The 14471-nt window shown below is 41.5% G+C and overlaps 1 protein-coding gene across 28 annotated transcripts in view; it reads left to right on the forward strand.

The window, feature by feature from the left end:
• The window catches only part of ZFHX3 (zinc finger homeobox 3), a 524735-nt gene that overhangs the window by 102139 nt on the left and 408125 nt on the right, over positions 1 to 14471 (forward strand). For 6 of the 28 annotated variants that reach the window (XM_072817111.1, XM_072817136.1, XM_072817120.1 and 3 more), the window contains one exon: positions 4386 to 4483. The exons of the other annotated variants lie outside the window; for them this stretch is intronic. The gene's annotated coding sequence lies outside the window, so the exon portion shown is untranslated. The remainder of the gene's footprint in view (positions 1 to 4385; positions 4484 to 14471) is intronic. 28 annotated transcript variants of the gene reach the window in all.

Below are 14471 nucleotides of genomic sequence, written 5' to 3' on the forward strand. Positions count from 1 at the left end.
TAACTATTGATGGAAGAAAATTAAATGAGAAGCTTTCCCTTCCTTTCTTCTATTGGCCACATGTTTGCCCTGGAAGATAAATGTCATATGCATCAATTTAACAAATGTATATTGTGCATCTTTTTAAACATAGCTATTCTTTAGAGTAACAGATCTCAGACTTCTTCACAGACCACTAACATTTCACAAAAACAACTGAGAGAGACAAATATAGGATACCCAGTATTTTATTTTGCAATGCAAAGTCATTTGAAAACATCCACTACAATCTATTATCACTACCATGCATTTAAAAATGTGAAAAAGAATTCAACACAGGAAGGAAAGAGGGAAGGAAGGAAGGGAGGGAGGGAGGGAGGGAGGGAGGGAGGGAGGGAGAGGGAGGGAAGAATAGGAACCTATAATCTCAGAATAAAAGCTAGTTCTTTAACTATAGTTAGTGTTCCTTCTTTCATCTCATTTTCACCTCTAAGTGATGAAAATGCTGTCAGGGATGAATGTTATCTCATGGACTGTGTGACCTTGGCCAAGTACTGGGCCTTCCTGAGGTTCAAGTTGTTAGGCTGTAAAACAGGGCAATAACAGCACCCAGCTCTAGGATTATTACGGGGATTGAAGGAGGTAATGCACATAAACCACATACCATTGCCAGGCACGTAGTAAGCATTCAGTAAATATCAGCTATTATTATCCTTGTGGATGATGTGGTTGTCTTGGGACGAAGACTAAGAGGAAAACAGACCTTGTTTCTGCTGAGAACTTAGCATCTAACAGGGAAGAGAAACAGGTGGTAGGAAAGGGCCCAACGAGTGATGTGGATGATGAGAGAGGCATGGAGGTGTGGTCAGGGGAGGGAGGCAGTGCACCAGATGGGACGAGGTGCCAGGTCTGAATCAGCCGGGGTGGGTTGCTGCCCTTTCTCAGGCGCTTACCATGCTCCCCGCCACCAGGTTTGTATCGGGTGCTTTACAATCAACTCATTTTATCCTGGGTCAAAGCTGTGTGGCTCTTCCTACTGTCATTCCCATTTTCCAGGTAAGGAAACTGAGGTGTGAACTCACAAAACTAGTCAGTAAGAGAGGTAGGATTTTGATCCAGTTTTCTCACACTTGAAAGCCGGGCTGTGGTGTAGACCAAGGCATCTGTCCTGTGCTCTTGGCAGTGCTATGCTGTCCCTAAGAGCAGTGTAGGCTTTAGTCAGCAGGAGCCATGGAGGAGTAAACAGGGCCATGACCTACACACAGGGCTGCTATAGGTGATACAATAAAGTAGTGAAGACTACAAGTAAGTAGACTGCTTTAGAGGGAAACCAAGAGGGCCCATTTTGTTGAAGTGGTTGATGCTTAGAATGAGCACTGTGTGCCCAGAATCTTCCCTCATGGCTTGTAGCCTAGACTTGGTCATTAGTGGACAGTATGTAACTGCGTGGCTCAACCCTGAGGCACATTCCACTCTCTGCCAAGCTCTAAAAAATGTCCGTGCCTGGGCCACACCCAGAAAAATTAAATACCAGCCTCTGAGTGAAGCCCGATGGGAAAGATTAGGTTTCATGAAGCTTCTTGAAAAAAAAAAACAAAATCACCACCAACAACAACAGCAAAATCCAATGCTTAACATTTCTTTAAAATGAGTGCAAAGGGGCTCCTGGGTGGCTCAGCGGTTGAGCATCTGCCTTCGGCTCAGGGCATGATCCTGGGGTCCCGGGATCCAGTCCCGCATCGGGCTCCCTGCATGGGGCCTGCTTCTCCCTCTGCCTGTGTCTCTGCCTCTCTCTGTGTCTCTCATGAATGAATAAAATAAAATCTTAAAAAAAAATAAAAATGAGTGCAGAAATTATACAGATTACTGAGTTTCAGGTCCCTTGCTTCCTGATAACAACCTGGCTTCTTCCCTGCCTTCCCAGAATATTCTATAACTCCTAGCATAGCCCAGCATTCACAGGGTACCATGCAAGTGAGGGGTCCTTCCTAGCTTCAAGGGAAATCTGTGTCTGGCCCTAGGCATCTTTAAAAAACAAAAAAACCCTACCTGATTCTAAAGAGCAGCCTGATAAAGGACCTCTGATCTCTATATTGCGTTCATGCCCTCCACAGGACAGAAGAACCTCTCACTAAGTGGCCAATCCACCCTCTGGGGCCTAACCTCTCCCAGAACATATGCACACATCCTAGTCATGTCCACTGGGAACATGAGCCACCATCTTGCCTCAGTCAATCATCAGATATTTATTGAAGCACCTGCCATGCACTTGACCCTGAGCTGGATGCTTTGGGGTGGGAAGGAGATGAAAAGACCCAGACCCTATCCTAAGATGAGCTCAATATGTAGGAAAAGTTAACTTAGAACAGTGTTGCTGTCAGTGACCTCATTGCTGGGTCATTACTTTGTTTTGCCTTTCCTGGGATGCACTTTTTTTAGGCCCTTGGGAGGGTTTTGACAAATCTCTCCTAAAATGAGGTGCATGAGAACTTGCTTCAACAAGAATTTGGGTAGAGTGGATTTGAGGTGACTATTTAAGGTAAATTATAACATGAAAGGTATCTCAGAATCATTAGTTATTAGGAAAATATAATTTAAAATCACAACGAGATACTTGCAGGTGCCTACTAGAATGACTAATATAAAGTGCTGGCCGCGAGAACTGTAACCCACATACACTGCTGATAAGAATGCAAAATGGCACATCCACTCTGGAAAATATTTGGGCAATTTCCTTTTTTTTTTTAAGATTTTATTTATTTATTCCTGAGGAACACAGAGAGAGAGGCAAAGACACAGGCAGAGGGAGAAGAAGGCTCCCTTTGGAGAGCCCAATGCAGGACTCGATCCCAGGACCCCAGGATCATGACCTGAGCCGAAGGCAGACACTCAACCATTGAGCCACCCAGGTGTCCCTTGGGCAATTTCTCATAAAGTTAAATATATAACCAAGGACCAAAGAATTTCACTCCTACCTACCCAAGAGAAATAAAAATTTATGCCCAAAGACTTATACATGAATTTTCACAGCAGCGTTGTTCCCAGAGCCAAAAGGGGAAACACCAACATATGTAAATCCTGGAGAATGAACTGGGGTTCATCCATGGTATACCACTTAACAATAAAAAGGAACAAACTAAAAAAAATAAAATAAAAAAAAATAAAAAGGAACAAACTGCCAATCCATGGGACAACGTAGGTGAATCTCAAAAGCATTGTGCAAAATGAGAGAAGCCACTAACAAGAAACTGCTTACTAAATGATCTCATTTATATGAGATTCTGGAAAAAAACAATAATAGCAGTGAAAATAAGATCAGTGATTGGGGGGTCTGGGAGCTGGAAAGGAAGAGTAACAAGAAAAGAGCAAGAAGGAATTTTTAGGGGCAGTGGAATTATTATATATCTTGATTGTGGTAATGGTTACATGACCGTTCACATTTGTCAAAACTCAGCATGGTACACATTAAAAAGATGAATTTCTCTGAATGTAAATTATACCTTAATAAGCCTGACTTCTTAAAAATTAAAATAAATGATAAATATCAATTAGGATAAACAGTGCATTCTTAGAATAAGGACAGCTGTCAGGTTAGAGGATGACACTTAGAGGAAACAGTAACCAAGGAGCTTTCCACTCCGCAAGTTGGCTCAGGTCTTTATTCCCATACGCTATGTCCGCAGTGGTTGCTGAACGGTACCTAGCATCGGGCACTGCTCAAAGCCAAGCTTCTACACAGTCATGGGGCATTCCCTGGGCCTCCCTGTCAGCAGTTGCCCCACCAGTAATAGTGGCCTGAGTCCCCTGCTGCTGTCTGTTCTCGTACGGAGGAAGCGTGTGTTCAGGACTGGCACTCCCCACCCACACTCCAGGCCTCCCCTGGGTCTCCATGGTTATCACCCGCCAAGAGGAGAATGTAATGTTTCGGGTTGCACCAACCCCTCATTTTAAAACAAAAGCCTAATGAAAGGGCAGGTGTGCCCGGAGCCCTCTGTGATTAGCTGTAATTCTTGGCAGAGTGTGACATGCTTATTCTTCTGAATTAGCACAGGGCACAAGGCATTTACCACGGTGCTAATTGCTATTGGATGAAAACAAGCAGCCCCAGTATGTGGGCATGAGGCAAGACAAAACAGATGCCAAAGCCATTCAGAGCCATACCCTGCATTGGGCGCTGCGCCGGTGGCTGAGAACACGTTTGTCTAAATGTCAGTCTCCTGTGGGTAGGGTGTGGGGAGGCAAGGCTGGAAGCCAACATGATTCTGGTTGGGTAACTGGGCAACCGCACACCCTCCTTCCTCCCCTCTGATACAGTCAACACTTGCGTTCACTGCTGTTCTTTATATTCATGTAGAGTTAGGGAAATAATGTGCACATTCTAAAGCATCTCCCCCTAAACTCCACAGGATATGGAATTTCCTCTGGAAGGGAGCAATTGTGCTCAAGCAAAGCCAATCGTAGGCGAAGTTTAACTCATCTACCAGACTTCTTCAAAAATGCGAATGTAAGAGAAATGACAGATTCAGTGTCATTTACTGTGGAAAAAAGCCTGTGCATATACCACTTCTTCATTTTTTTTTCTTGTCTTCCTCCAAATCACCAAAGACATGTGGAGATAGACATACCAGATCTTCTAAAATCTTCCAAATATAGTCATGGAGGCCAATCATAGAGTTAATATCACTGTCCATTTTTATCAGCAGATATTCCCAGAGGTGGTGATGAGGGGACTTCATTAATTGAAAAGTAAAATATTCTTCTTTATGGTTCTTAAACACTTTTCCTATAATTTAAAAATAAAACTCTGGGAAAAATAAAATGGGAAAAATTCACTTAATGAAGGGTAGCTTTTCACCTTCAAGGTAAACGGAATCAGTGCTGAGTCTTTCAGATTCTTCTGGAGTCAACTGGGTCTGCTCCTAAGAGTCTAGTCCAGCTGCCCCTCAAGGCTACCACAGGCTGGACCAGGCCTGCTGATGGAGCCCTCTCTCAGGCAGAAAGAAGCCTGGACCAAAGGCGTCATGACAGGTTGTCATGGCTCAAAAGGGAAAATGCTTCCTGTAACATCCTTTGTATAAGGAAGCTCCATATTTTAGTGACTGTCCTATTTTCAAGGAGGGGATTCTATGTTGTTCAACAACAACAATAACAACAACCATCACCACCATAGGCCCAATATGGTATCACTCAGATTTCCCAAAGCAGAGCTTTGTACATAATCTAATTGCAGTTTCAGCCTACCCCAGAAATGTAGTCTTAACCAATCAGAACTTTCTCGGTCAGGCCAATGAGCCTGCCACTTGGATTCTCTCCATCCATACCTACCCCCCATCCCCATCCCAGCAAAAACACTGAGACCATCTGCATGACAAGATGCTTTGCTTTTCCCCCTAAGGGAAAGCCACCTAAAGTAATCCTTTCCTTCTGCCAATAACTTTCTAGACCCACCTTCCTTCTATAAAACCCTTTGATTTAGTACCTCCCATGGGCTTCACGTCAGAGCCCCCTCTAGATCGGGGTTGCAGATGGGATGCTGCCCCATTCTGGAATCATTTCATAAAGCTAATTAGATCTTTAAAATTTACTTGGCTGAATGTTTATTATTTAACAAGATAAATACAGATCTGAGCCTGGTTAGTAATCACCAGGGACTACTTTGTATGCCCAAATTCTACTTCTCCCAAACCTCAGCATTGAAGCCTGGCTGCCCATCACAGTTTGGGGTGATCATGTTGAAGCCATGTGTCTCCTGATTAAACCAGATAACCCCCCAAGACCCTGGACCCCTGGACTGCAGTGGACATTCCCCAACTGCAGATAGAAGCAATGGGTATTCCACAAGAAACCGAAGGGAAAGATGGTTAATTAAAGTGCTTGCTTGATGCAATTGAAAATGGATCAGAGCTCACTTCTTCTTGCCTTGCTCGATTCCCAGTCAAGTTCCTCTGCCTTAGATAGTTTTTTCCCCCACTCAACTACACCACACTCCCACAAAAATGTGACCAAGCCACAAATCATGTTTTTGCTTTTTCATTACCAAGCACTCAACTGCAGGGCTATCCTGGAGGTGTACTGGCATTAGGCTTAGGATACCTGAGTTCACATCTCTTTTCTGGGTCTCAAAAACCAAGCAGTCATGGCCAAATCCCTTATGCGCTTAGAGTCTGTCTTTGCATCTGTAAAATGGGGACACAATGATGAATATTTCTCCTTCACAAAAGCCTTGTGAAAATTCTAGGTAATAACAACACCTCTCATGGTGGCTAGCACCTCATAGCTTTTCAGGTATTTCTTGAATTGCAATGGGGAAAGTGTAGATATTATCTTGTATTTAAGTTTGCTTCAAAAAGGGAACTATATAGGGGCACCTGGGTGGCTCAGTAGTTTAAGCGTCTGACTCTTGATTTCGGCTCAGGTCAGGATCTCAGGATCACGAGATAGAGCCCCACATGGGACTCTGCTTGAGATTCTCTTCCTCTTCCCCTCCCCCTGCTCTTTCTCTCTTTCTCTCTCTCTCTCTCTCTTTCTGTCTGTGTATCTGTCTCTCTCTCAAAAATAAATAAATCTTTTTTTAAAAGGAAGCTGAGGGATCCCTGGGTGGCACAGCGGTTTTAGCGCCTGCCTTTGGCCCAGGGCGCGATCCTGGAGACCCGGAATCGAATCCCACTTCGAGCTCCCGGTGCATGGAGCCTGCTTCTCCCTCTGCCTGTGTCTCTGCCTCTCTCTCTCTCACTGTGTGCCTATCATAAATAAATAAAATAAAATAATTTAAAAAAATAAAAGGGAGCTGAATAGTCATTCTTGAAAGTGTGTAGTAGTTCATGCCCCCAACCCCAACAAACAGCAGAATTTGTAATGCTAGGCTTATAGAAACACTGGCACCCAGAAAGGAATCCAGCTTGAGCTGCCTACTGGGTGCTGCTGGCAACAGGCAAACAAGCTTTGCTGTGAGTGTTGTTTTGCTTGTGGCACCTAAAGGTTACATTTGCATTTGTAATCACTGCCCTGTCACGTTTTTGATAAATTGAAGAGCAGCCAGTTCTCTTGAAAAACTTGAGTCCCCTCACAGTAAAGAGTAGGAGGTTTGTTCTCCAAACTGACTGCCCCAACTGCCACGTTTCCTCCATTCTCCATTAGCAGTTGAGAGAGTGGTCAGGTTTGGGAAATTCCTGCTGAAGATAAAGTAGCTCATGTGACGCCCACACCCGGAGGCTGTTTACATTTATATTACTGTCCTTGGGAAATCTTGTTTTTCCCTTTGGGGACATTTGTGCTTTGGCCAGCAGACCTCAACTCCCATGAGGACTAGAAGCTGAACCACTTTCTGATGTCTCTTGTCAGATCACTGCAACCATTTTTATACAAATGCCCAGAAACTTCCATTTAAAGTGGAAGATCTCCATGTGGGACAGAAAACCAACCAGGGAAATTCCAAAAGGGCCGATAAGGTCATGAACCAGAGTTTCCAGGGTGACAACACAGAGATTTCCTCGTTCCTCCTTTGAAGCACCTTTCAAAAGTACCAAATACCCCACAGGCTGATGGGAGTGGTCAAAACCACTTTCCTCCAACCTGAGTGATCAAAGCATCTCAGTTCAGTCCAAGAGTCCTGTGAAGAAACTTGCCATTCACACAAAACCAATGTGCAATTCAAGAATGATGGAGTTCTGAACGCTGTGTCCAGCACCAAGTGAGAAGCCAGGGAATGACTCCAGTGAGAAGGAACAGCCTCCATTGTGACCCCAGCCCACTCTCTGCTGGGCCTCTCCTCCCCTCATGATTTCTGGGTCCCCAGCTGACTCCACTCTTGTCTCCTGAGCCCGTTTTTCCTTTGCCTTGTGCACCTGGCCTCCTGGTAATGGAGGAGCCAGAACTTCCTAAGACTGTGATGAGAAGAATCTTGGGACTTTAATCAGGAGCCTAGTATCTTTACAACTGTATGAGAGCAGTTAGAAAGAAAGTCTTAAAAGGGAAAAATGAAAAAAAAAAAAAAGCCTGAACTCAGAGGGATGGGGAGTGGGTGTAGGCTACAGGTATGAAATTTAATGGGAACCGGAAACCCTTAATTGATTTCTAGAAATGGAAATGAGCACCTTGAAAGAACAGGGGTGGGAGTGGGTGTTGTTAATGAAAGCCAAGTAAAAGGGAAATGAGGGAGGAAAGGGAGATGATAAATGAAAATTTGGGATCATATGACTCAAGGAAATCATTCCCTGGCTTTCATTTTCATAGGATGTTCTCCTCTGTTTGCACAGCACCTCCCAGGCAGTGCCCATGAAGCCCCCTCCCTTTTATTCCTACAGGAATAATCTAACAACATATTTGCATTCCAGTCTAGAGTCTGTGAAAGAAGAGGTGGGATAGGAGGGCTCTCCAGCCAGCAGTTTCCTGGGTCCTGTGCCAATCCCTCTTGCTGTTGTTCAGCTCAAATTCCGTGGGATGGCTGGGCTGGCTGGACAGCTAGGGTAGCTCTGCTGGTCTGGACCAACTCGATTGATTTTTGTGGTCTGCTGGTGGCTTGGCTGGAGTTGGATGATCTAGGGAGGGGGCATTTCACTCACGTGTCTGGCACTTGGCCAGCTGGTTGTTGGTCTAAGAGGACCTCCACTGGGACTTCTTGTCTGCACTCTATGCGGTCTCTCATCCTCCCACAGGCTAACCTAAGCCTTATCCTAGAGCAGCAGTGTCCAAGAGAGTGAGAGCAGAAGCTGCAAGACCCTTTGAGGCGGAGGCTCAGATCTCACACAACCTCAATTCTGCTATATTTGAAGAGTGGGGAAATAGATTTATCCCCTTGATGGGAGGAGCTACAAGGTGTGTAGTCATTTACAGTGTAACACAGCTGGCAATCCCACCACTGATGTTCTAGGATTGTATCTACTTTCGTTGACTATGCCATGTTGGACCACCACTTTTTCTCCTTGAGTCCCATCTTTATCTCTTCATCACCTGGAAAATAAGAGACATGAATTAGATTATCTTTGAGGGCCCTTCTAGCTCTAAAATTTCATGATGATAAGAATTAAAATTTAACAAGTATTGGGGAAGATGTAGAGAAATTGGAAAATTTGTACATTGTTGATAGGAAGGTAATATGTTACAGCCCCTGTGGAAAACAGTAGAGGGGTGGGTGCCTGGCTGGCTCAGGCAGTAGAGCATGTGACTCTCGATCTCAGGGTTATGACTTCAAGTCCCACACTGAGGACAGAGATTACTTAAAAATAAAATCTTAAAAAAAAAAAGAGAGAGAGAAAGAAAGAAAAGAGTGATGTTTCTCAAAAAAATTAAAAATAGACTTCCAGGATCCCTGGGTGGCGCAACGGTTTAGCGTCTGCCTTTGGCCCAGGGCGCGATCCTGGAGACCCGGAATCGAATCCCACGTCAGGTTCCCGGTGCATGGAGCCTGCTTCTCCCTCTGCCTATGTCTCTGTCTCTCTCTCTCTCTGTATCTATCATAAATAAATAAAAATTAAAAAAAAAAATAGACTTCCATATGATCTAGCAATCCTACTTCTGGATATTTGTTGAAAAGAATTGAAATCAGGATCCTAAAAATATATTAGCACTCCCATATTCATTGCAACACTAATCACAATAGTCAAGATGTAGAAACAACCTAAATGTACTTTTATGGATGAATAGATAAAGAAAATGTGGTTTCTACACACAATGGAGCATTATTCAGCCTTAAAAAGAAATTCTGCAATAATTTCAAATGCAGCAACATGGATAAATGTAGAAGTCATGATGCTAAGTGAAATAAGCCAGTCACAAAAGGATAAATACTGCATGATTCCACTTACATGAGGTGTCTGAAATAGTTAAATTCATGGTAGCAGAGAATGTAATGGTTAGTTGCTATGAGGACTTACAAATCAGTAGGTGTAAAGTTTCACTCATACAAGATGAATAAGTTCTGGAGATCCATTGTACATACAAGGTTGTAGCTATAGTTAACAATACTGTATTTATTGTACACTTAAAATTTTGTTAAGAGCATGGATCACATATGAAATGTTCTTACCATAATAAAATTAAGATAAAAACAAATTATAGCTTATATCTATCAAGTGATTACCATGTGTCAGCATGGTTTTAAGTGCTTCACAGGTAATAACTCATGACCTGTAATCCTCACAGCTATCCTAGGAGCCCCACTTTACAGGATAGGAAACTGAGGCACAAACCGGTTAAATAACTTGCCCTGTCACAGAGCTAGAGTGGCAGAACCAGAATATGAACACAGTTCCCTGACTCCGAAACCTGTGGTCTTAACTGCTAGGTTGTGTGGCCTGCCTAAAGCATCACCATTCTTACCTGAAGCATTGAATAACAACAATGCATTAAAGATGATCTACTTAAGGACTGCTCCTTAATGTGCTCCTGTGCTTTTAAAGGTTCTTTTCCTGAAACTCAAGTATAAAACATAATTTTCCTCTCAACTTCCTTCTCTTATAACTTTATCCATCCTTCTGCCCATTTTTTCATTCAACAGATAGTTCTCAAATTCACATATATATGAGAATGTGTCATGACTGGCAGTCATATTAGCTTGACACTTTGTGTCTTCACTCTTGCTTCAATTTCCTTTCCTCTGGCTTCTGGGTTGATGATATTATAACCATATAACAGATGGAGAAGTTAAATCATAAAAGTATCATAAGACTGTTTATATTTATACTAAGAGATACTTATCCAATTGTAGTTATGCTTTTAGCTCACCTGTTGTCCCAGAAAACAGATTTCCTCTTTTGATATTTGAGTTCGTAATACTTTATATTAAAATAATACTTCATTTTATGTTTTATAGTATTTTTTAAATATTTTATTTAATGAATAAATGAGAGACACAGAGAGAGTGGCAGAGACACAGGCAGAGGGAGAAGCAGGCTCCATGGAGGGAGCCCGATGTGGGACTCCATCCTGGGTTTCCAGGATCACGCTCTGGGCCAAAGGTGGTGCTAAAACCACCCAGGCTGCCCTGTTTTATAGTATTTTTTAAGGCTTCATATGATTCCAAATTTAAATGGTACAAGAAAGTTTATGATGAAAGCTTTCTTCCCTCTGTTGTACCCAAATGGCCCAAATCTTCTACCTGTAGTCAATATTTTTGGGGTTTTGTAAGCTTTTCCAGTGCTATTTTATGCATTTATCAGCAAGCATATACACATATATATGTGTATATGTTTTCCCCTTTTAGCACAAACTGGTACATAGTTTACCAGTAACAAACTGGATACATAGTTCTATAAATTGATTTTTTTAATGTAACAGTCTACTTTGGAAATAATTTCTCAATCTTTTATGGATGCATAGTATTCAATTACATGGACCTAAATTATTTAACCCTCTTGATGAACCTTCAGGTTGTATCTAGCCCTTTGCTATTCTATATAATGCTGCAATTAATTATTTCTACATAAATCTTGTTTAAATGTATAGGTATATCTGTTGCAGAAACTTCTGAAGGAGAAACCACTAAGTTAAAAGTTAGGTCACCCATTATAAAGAACACACCTAGCACTTGTATCTTGGTTTCTAAATACCATTCTCCCCTCAAAAAAACCAAGGCTCCTTAGAAAATGGTCAGTTCCAGAACAGGAGCTGGGCAGGCATGAGATGAACCTGGGGCATCTTAACAGTGCCAGAAAGTAAGGAAGTGCTAAAGAATAATGGAGGGTATATCAAAAGGACACAGAAGTCAGCTTGAATGAGTGTTCACTGACCAGGCGTGAAGCAATTTGGTCATGATAACTAAGGACAGTAACCCAATCTGAGTCTGACCTGATATAAATAGAATATCACCATAGTCACAAAATATCTCCCCAAAATACTAACTTACAAAGGAAAAAGCAGTAACTTGGCAGATGCCACCATAACCAAGTGATCAAAATAACATGGCCAGTAGTGGGACAAAGTGACATCAAGTGTGTACTGCCTGAGAACACAACATGACTTCCAAAAATGCATACTTTCCATCTAATTATAGGAAACATCAGACAAGCCAAAAGTAAGGGATATTCTACAAAATAACTAAACAATACTCTTCAAAACCTCCAGCAAGACAAAAAAAGACTGAAAAATTCGTCCCTGTTAAATGGGACTAAAGAGACAGGACAACTAAGTATAACACATGACTCTGGATTGGATCTTGGAAGAGGAAGAAAATACTTTCTTTTATGAAGGACATTTACTGGGGAGTGGATTAAATTTGAATAAGATATGTGGGTTATATAATAGTATTTTGTTGATGCTAATTTCTTAGTTTTTTATAACTTTTCAATGGTTAATAATGCAATGTCTTTGTAGAAAATTTTCAGAGGTAAAATCATTTTGGAAAGATAATATATGTGTGTGTACATTTATGATGCTTATAGATACAGATACGTACAAATGAAAGAGAGAAGGAGGAGGGAAGAGAAGGAGAAATTGAGAATTATAATGCAAATATTATAAAACACTAACGTTTTGGCAATTTGGGTCACACTAAGAATTCTTTTCACTATATTTGTGAGTTTTCTGTAATTGTGAGATTCTTTAAGTTAAAAGAAATACATGTGCATTTGAAATTTTGATAGATTTTGTCAAACTGCCTGCTATAGAAGCTGCAAAGACTCTCTCCCCCCACCAGCCATGCAGGAAAGTGGCACTTGATATTTACAAAATATACTCACGCACTACGCCAGAAGAATTTATTACTACTCATACGAATACGCAAAGGTATTTTCTCCATTTTACATAACTGAAGCTTCCAGCAGTGTAGACAGTAAGAGGAGTGGTTAAGAACACAAGGTTTTGAAATAATAATTATATGCTATTTCGCCCTAATCAGGCTGGCAAACATAAAGTTTGAAAATACTGAGCATTGGCAGGGATGTAAAGAAATGAAAACTCTTACAGTCTGTTGGAGGGAGTGTAATTTAGTGCAATCATTGTGTGGAGTGATTTGGCAATATTTAATACAGTTGAAGATGTGCACAGCCTGCAACCCAGCGATCCCATTTTGAGATGTGTGTCCTAGAGAAACTCTTACACACATGCAGCTGTATTCCCAGCCATGCAACTGAGGATAGTAAAAATGGGAGACAAACTAAATGCCCACCAAGAGGGGAATGGTTGAACATATTGTGGCCTGTTCCATACAATACTGTAATTAAAATAAAAGTATTAGTGAAATAGTTTCAGCATAGAAGAAAACTCTAAATATAAGGTTGAGTAAAGAAAGCAAATTGCAGAAGCAAGTGTCCCCTTTCTATGCATTCTGGAGTGCTATATATGGTTTGTGAACATACATACACATGGAAGGTGTATAAAATCTTTCCCAGGGAATTTATAGTACCAGCTTCAATAGAATGGTTATTTAGGTCAGGAAGTGAGAGGAACAGAATGAAAGGGGGAGACTCATCTGTATCTGTAGCACTTTATTGCCAAAAAAAAAAGATACAAAGTAAATATGACAAAAATATTAACATTTGTTAAATTCAGAGTACTAAGTACGTAGGTATTCTTAGATTATTCTCTTTGCTTTTTATAATGTTTAAAATATAGCAAAAGAAAAAAGTGGGGAACAGTGAACATGTGCCTTCATGTCAAAAATCCTGGGTTCAAATCTCCAACACTTACCAATTGTATACATAGGGTGTTTTCCTGGCATCTGTGGACTTCAATTTCACCCTGTATAAAATGTGTGTAGTATTGCTTACTTTGAAATGCTGGTTTCAAGACTGAATGTGATGTATATAAAGCTCTACCACGACACGCTAATAGGTGCTCAAAACTAGTAGGTATTACTATATCCAGTAATTCTCAACAAGGGACAATTTTGCCTCCCCCACAGGGGACATTTGGCCGTGGCAATGTCTAGACACATGTCTGATTGCCACAACTAGGAATCACTCATGGCATTCTAATAAGTAGAGGCCAGAGACGATGCTAAACATCTTGTGATGCGCAGGATAGTTCTCCTCACAGCAAAGAATTATTTGGCTCCACATCTCAGTAGTGTCAGGATTCAGAAATTCTGCTCTTTCAAAGTGGTCCAGAATTTGAACTGGACCTCTTGATTCCCAGTTGCCGCTACAACACATGATGCTATAAGAACACAGACTTTCTATTAAATGACTTACATAACTGGTGATGGGTATTCACCCTCATTCTAACCAATCAGCTTCCGAATGGGTAAAATACACTACAGAGCAGAACAACTGCCTGGCATAATAAAAATCTTCATAAATATTGAATGAATGAATGAATGAATGAATGAACAAGTCAGTGAATAGTGCAGCCTCTTAAATTGTGAAGATCTAATCACTATCCTTGGCATAACTTCTCTGATTGTCCATTCATTTAAAATGAGGAGTCTACTCAGTTTTCAGTTTAATATATAAAGAGAAGAACAAGTGAATGAGAAGTTCTCAGAGCCTGGTCAGAGGGGTCTTCTATGAACTATGAAGAGGGGTCTAACTATGAACTAACCTTCCAGCGGCCCTTGT

The sequence above is a fragment of the Canis lupus genome, chromosome 3 (genome assembly GCF_048164855.1).
Source record: "Canis lupus baileyi chromosome 3, mCanLup2.hap1, whole genome shotgun sequence".
Taxonomy (NCBI): domain Eukaryota; kingdom Metazoa; phylum Chordata; class Mammalia; order Carnivora; family Canidae; genus Canis; species Canis lupus.